The sequence below is a fragment of the Sorex fumeus genome, unplaced genomic scaffold (genome assembly GCF_029834395.1).
Source record: "Sorex fumeus unplaced genomic scaffold, SorFum_2.1 ptg000254l, whole genome shotgun sequence".
NCBI lineage: Eukaryota > Metazoa > Chordata > Mammalia > Eulipotyphla > Soricidae > Sorex > Sorex fumeus.
In genome coordinates this window covers 593104-599274 of record NW_026606311.1, presented here as the reverse complement: position 1 = coordinate 599274, position 6171 = coordinate 593104, and positions in this window count along the sequence as shown.

Here is a 6171-nt window from a genome sequence, read left to right as displayed (position 1 = left end):
TGATCCCAGGAGTAAGCCCTGACTGCAGTTGGTAAAGGCCAGAAAACAAAGCAAAACAAAACTAAAAACCACCCAAAAATACAAACAAAAAAGAAAATCTCTATCAATCCCAAGGCAAGTGTCCAACCCACTGTACTATCTATCGCCCTGGCCCTATAGAAAATATTCTGTTAAAGACTTTTACAAAACTAGATACACGGGGGCCGGAGAGGCAGTAGAGCAGAGAGAGTGCATGCCTTGTATACAGCCAACATGGATTTGACTCCAAACATTTTATATGGTCCCCAGAACACCTCCAGGAGTAACTCCTAAGTGCAGAATCAGGCGTAACCCTTAAGCATCACTGGGTATGGCCACCCCAACCAAAAAAAAACCCAAAATAAAACACAAAAATACATACAAAAACTTTTTGTAAGTTCTTTCTGTATAATATGAATAGTTTCTAGTCTGGTAACTTTGTTCTTTAGGAAGAGAAATGTTCACTTTATATTTTACACATTCCCTATATTTTTATATACAAATTACTTCTACAATTAAGAAGTAATTTTAAGGGCACCAGAGCGATAGTACAGTGGGTAGGACGTTTGCCTTGTATATAGCTGACCTGGGTTTGATCCTCAGCATCCCATATGGTCCTCTGAGCACTACCAGGAGTAATTCCTGAATGCAGAACCAGAAGTAAACCCTGAGCATGAATGGGTGTAGTCCAAAAACCAAATCAAACAACAAAACCTGCCCCCCCAATAGCTCCGATTACCATCATACATTCCACTATAGGCTAAAACAAATGATAGAACTTTAAAAAAGGCTATAATGTGTATATTATATACTAAGACAACTCCAAACCTCTTTAATTTGCCGAAGCAATGCACTTTTGCTAGTAACTTCTTCTTTCTCTTGATCTGGTGACAATTGTAAATATTCTCTGGCTCTATGTGGTTTAAGATTCATTTTCGTATATAGTCTTCCCCGAAGAGTGTCAAATAGTACATTCAAAGTCCGAGGCAGGATGCCAACATTCTCTTTCGTGCCTGTGGAAAGAATTTTTATCTTGTTTTCTCTCAGAGTACTGTGAAGGAAAAGAATTTCTGCACTATCGGGGGTCCTTTTATGTCACCAATAGGCATAGTAGCACTGTCCTTCCGTTGTTCATCAGTTTGCTCGAGTGGGCCCAGTAATGTCTCCATTGTGAGACTTGTGACTGTGTTTGGCATATCGAATACGTCACAGGTAGCTTGCTGGGCTTTGCCCTGTGGGCAAGATACTCTCGGTAGCTTGCCGAGCTCTCCGAGAGGGGCAGAGGAATCAAACCCAGCTTTGCCGGGCCGGCTGCACACAAGGCAAATGCCCTACCACTGTGCTATCGCTCCAATCCAATAGCCAAAAAAAAAAAAAAAAACCCTACAGCAAAAGCAAGGAGTTAAAGGATTACTAATTTTTCTTTCACTCTGGTCTCTGTTGTACAATCAACACTTTTTAAACTATTATTCTTATATAAAACCTGAAATTTTACATTCAGAGCAAGACTTAAAAAGTGCAACCACTCATAATTATAAAATATAAAATGTTTTTGCTTCTTTGCTCTGCTTAATTCACTATGTTGTATCAATTCTTTTACTGGTTTCTGTTTTTGATTTTTTTTCTGGTTTGGAAGTGTTTACCCGCTGTATAACACAGCAAGTAGGGTGTTTGCCTTGCACACTGCCGACCCGGGTTCGATTACTCCTACCCTCTCAGAGAGCTCGGCAAGCTACCGAGGGTATCTCGCCCACATGGCAAAGCCTGGCAAGCTACCTGTGACGTATTCGATATGCCAAAAACAGTACCATCAAGTCTCACAAGTTGTTGTGAGATGTTACTGGTGCCCGCTGGAGCAAATCAACAAACAACGGGAGGACAGTGTGACAGTGCTTGGAGGTGTTTAGGGTTTACTTCTGACACTGTGCTCAGGGATTACTGTGGTATTTAGAGGGATCTTATGTAGCGCTGAACTTCAAGTACTGTAAATCAAGTGTCTTACTGGCATTACTACCTCTCTAGTTCCCTATTTTTAGTATTATCTACATCTCTTTTTGGTTTTTTTTCAGGGCACACCCAGTCCTGACTTTGTTCTAAGAGATCATTCCTGGAGGTGCTCAAGAGATACAATCAGAGTCAGCTAAATGTTAGATAAGCAACCACCTTATCTCTCTTCAACTCCCCTCATCATCAAACTCTTTCATATAGGTAGTTGTACTAATTAAAAAAAAATCAAACTGGGGGCTGGAGCAACAGTACAGTGGGCAGGGCATTCGCCTTGCATGTGGCTGACCCAGGTTCGATTCCCAGCATCCCATATAGTCCCCCGAGCACCACCAGGAGTGATTCCTGAGTGCAAATCCAGGAGTAACACCTGAGCGTTGCTGGGTGTGAACCCCCCCCCCAAAAAAACCCAAAAGCCCAAACTGAATTAAAAGTCACTAGCAATACATATTCAATATACTTAAAAATGGAATATACTAGGAAAAGGTAAAAAAAAAGGTAAAGACCCTCCTGTTGATCGTCGATTTGCTCGAGGGGCCCAGTAATGTCTCCATTGGAGACTTTGTTGTTACTGTGTCTGGCATATCGAATACTCTCGGTAGCTTGCCGGGCTCTCCGAGAGGGGCGGAGGAATCGAACTCGGGTCGGCCATATTGGCTGCGTGTAAGGCGAACGCCCTACCTGCTGTGCTATCGCTCCAGCCCGCCTAGATAGTGAAAATATAATTATAAACAAGTATATAAAAATCTGTATTGGTTCTTCTTTATTCTTTCCTGAATAAATAAAACAATTACCTTGAAAAGTATATGTTTTTCCAGAATTTGTTAGCCCATAAGTAAAAATCAGCCGACTTTCTCCTTTCAAGAGGTCTTTTATTTGCTGCAGAGTACAATCTCGGAAGAATTCCTTCTGTGCAGTTTCTGGGCCAAAAACCTAAAAAAAATTTTAAAAAGAAGACCTTTAAAGAAAATTTCAGGACTCACAAATGAATCTTAGAAAAGAGCAGCATGCTGCAGAGATAGATATCTCCCCACCACTCACCAGGCTGATTCTACCGGGCACATAGGAGGGGGGCAGGTGTGTCCATGTGCCTGCCCCAGATGAACCCGAGCAGCCTCAAACCTCCAGAACCCAATCCCCGCCATGCTCACAGCCGACCTTCACAGGTTCTTCCCAAGCTAGCTCCCTTTGCATTAGAATGAATCTGCTAATACCCAGGAATGCAGGAACTGTGACTGAAACCCGTGGCTTCATGAAGTCAGGAATGGGCAATCCCCACCATATCCCTGCCCTTCTGGTTTCCTGGAAGGCACCACAGAGATGCCTCTGAATCCCAAATATTTAAAATTTTAGAATTCTAGGAGCATGAGGCCACTTTCGTGGCCATGCAACATCTCATACTATTCACAACAAGCAATACAAAATAAATTAAATTTAGCATCTGCCTGTGTGGCAGGCTTTGGTATTAGTGGGAAAATTCAAATAATGGGGGTGAGATTGGAGTTGAAATACTGAATGTAATCAATTATTGTGAATAGCTTTATGAAGATAAAAAATTTAAAAATTTAAAAAATAAAGAAAAATTTAATAGTTACTATTAACAATGGATTCTTCCCCATCCGTCACTCATACTTTAAAAATTAAAATAATTTGTTTTAGAAGATTCATTCTTAATATAGTACCGTATTCCTAACTCTTACAAATATACTTGATAAAATTGTTTAAGGACCACACACTGATTTGTTCACTACCATTATACATGTATTAAATTTGGCATTTGAGTCCTAGACTTGAGAAAAATAGTACTGGTGCTTAAGATCTAAGTTCCACAACCACAAAATACACACACACACACACAGAGCAGTCTATATACACAATTTTGTAATAAATCTGCCAAAGTTTCCCTCTCCTAAAAGAAGACTTTTCAAGTTCACATTTTCCAGTGTACCTACCTTAGAGAAACTGAATTTCTGTGCCATCTGCGTAGAACTTTTCTCACTTAACCTACCAGGGATGCTTTGAGGATCTTTCAGCATAATAGTCTGGGAGTCTAAACTATAAACACAACCCTAAATAGAACACAACATGTAAAATGAAACATAACAAATAAATGAAAATAATGGTATTTTGTCCATTCTATACAAAAAGTAAAAAAATAAACCCCAAGCAAACTCAACACAAACCTGAGTCTCTTGTTCTTTTTCTGATTGTGTGAATGGTCTCACTCGAAGATAAACTTGGAGATAATCTGTGGGTTCCAAACTGCTTGTCTTAAAAAACAAAAAAAAAAAGGGAGCAAGATAACTTTATTTTAAAGATACAAAATAGGGCTTTTCATAGGTCATCTTTCTTTAAAGTGGGCTATAAAGACATTATAGAGGGATAAGGCACTTGCCTGCATGTGACTAACCCTTTTTCAATCTCTGGCACCACAATCCCATATTCCTAATTTGGAAAATGAATGGGTGGGGGAGGAGTAGAAGTGGGTAGTAAGAGACACTCATAACAGAATCTATAAAAAGTGACTAGATCTATTAATTGGAACACCTTTTCCTCCCCAAATGTCTGAAGATACACCACCTGATGTATCTGTTGAAAGTAATCAATTATTGTGAATAGCTTTATGAAGATAAAATTTAAAAATTTAAAAATAAAAAAATTTATAGTTACTATTAACAATGAACACATCAACAGTACTGTAAATCATGGTATCTCAATTGGGAGTAAATCATGAAAAAGTTACTAAAATGGAAGGTTGCCTCAAATCTACAGATTTTTTACTGTTATTTTTTGGGGAATGGTGGTGCTCAGGGGCTACATTCTGGTTTGTACTCTGGTGGTGCTTTGTGACCATGTCAGACCAGAGTTTAACCCAATTTTCCTGCATGCAAACGATGCATTCAGTCTGCTGAGCTACCTCTCCGACCCAAAATCCAGCCAGAAAAGCTCTATTCTAGATCTACCATATTTCCATGCAGACACACATTTCCACTCAACTAAGATACTCAAAACAGTGCTTTTCTTGTACTCACCTCATTGTTCAAAGCAACTAAGGAAAATTTATGTGAGAGATCAAGCTTAATGGCATCAAAATTTATTTCTGAAGGTCTTACCTCTGGGTCAGCACTAATAACATCAGATAGTCCAGGCAATTCATCTTGATTTTAATTGGACGCCATCCTGCAAGAGTAACAACCGTGTTAGTCAACTTTATTTATTTTTTGGTCACACCTGGCGATGCTCAGGGGTTACTCCTGGCTCTGCACTTAGGAATTACTCCTGAGTGCAGAACCAGAAGTGCTTGGGGAATCATATGGGATGCTGGGAAATGAACCCGGGTCTGGCTGTGTGCAAAGCAAACGCCCTACCCACTGTACTATCACTCCAGTCCCTTGTTGGACAACTTTAAACCAACATGTATGCCACAATAATTTTGAAAGTCTGACTTGAGCAACCACTGCAAATGATATTCTAATGACATGCTGAACATTGGTGTGTTTTCGGAAGGCCAGCAGCACTCTATCTCTTCCGCCGCCCATGTTCAGTAGCTCGAGCCATTTCCCCTACCCTAGGGAGGTCGATGGCGATGGGCAGGCGAGGAAACGAATGAGGGCCACGCTGGCCGGTCGTATTAATTGTCGTTTTTTCCAATCTTCACCCACCCCTTTGCTTCTCTCTCTCAAGCCTAAGCCCCTCTCACCTCTGACTCTTTCCTCTGGGGCCCAGCCTCCTCCTCAGCCTGAGCTTTCTCCCGCCTGCCTGCACCTTCTAACCCCCTCCGAGCTTACAGTCTTAGTTTATATAGCAATCATATGGGGTGGTGACACAAAGGTGGGTTGAACACTAACAAATCAGCAAAGGGAGGTAAGACCACTCCTCGAGGAGATTAACTCACGGATAAAATCTCATCTAAAGAGATTATTCCAGATTACTAGGAGATCTGCTCAAAGGTGGGATCCCAACAAGGGTGTATTCTTTCCTCAGCTAGTACTTTCAATATTTCTAGCAATGTCATTCTGTATGAACACAGCGAGAGATATAAACTTACAGTTCATTCTGTATGAACACAGTGAGAGATACAAACTTACAGTTTGGTTCTTCCTGAGGACCTCTCACCATATATTCCGCAGTCTTCAGGCCAGGTTAGTC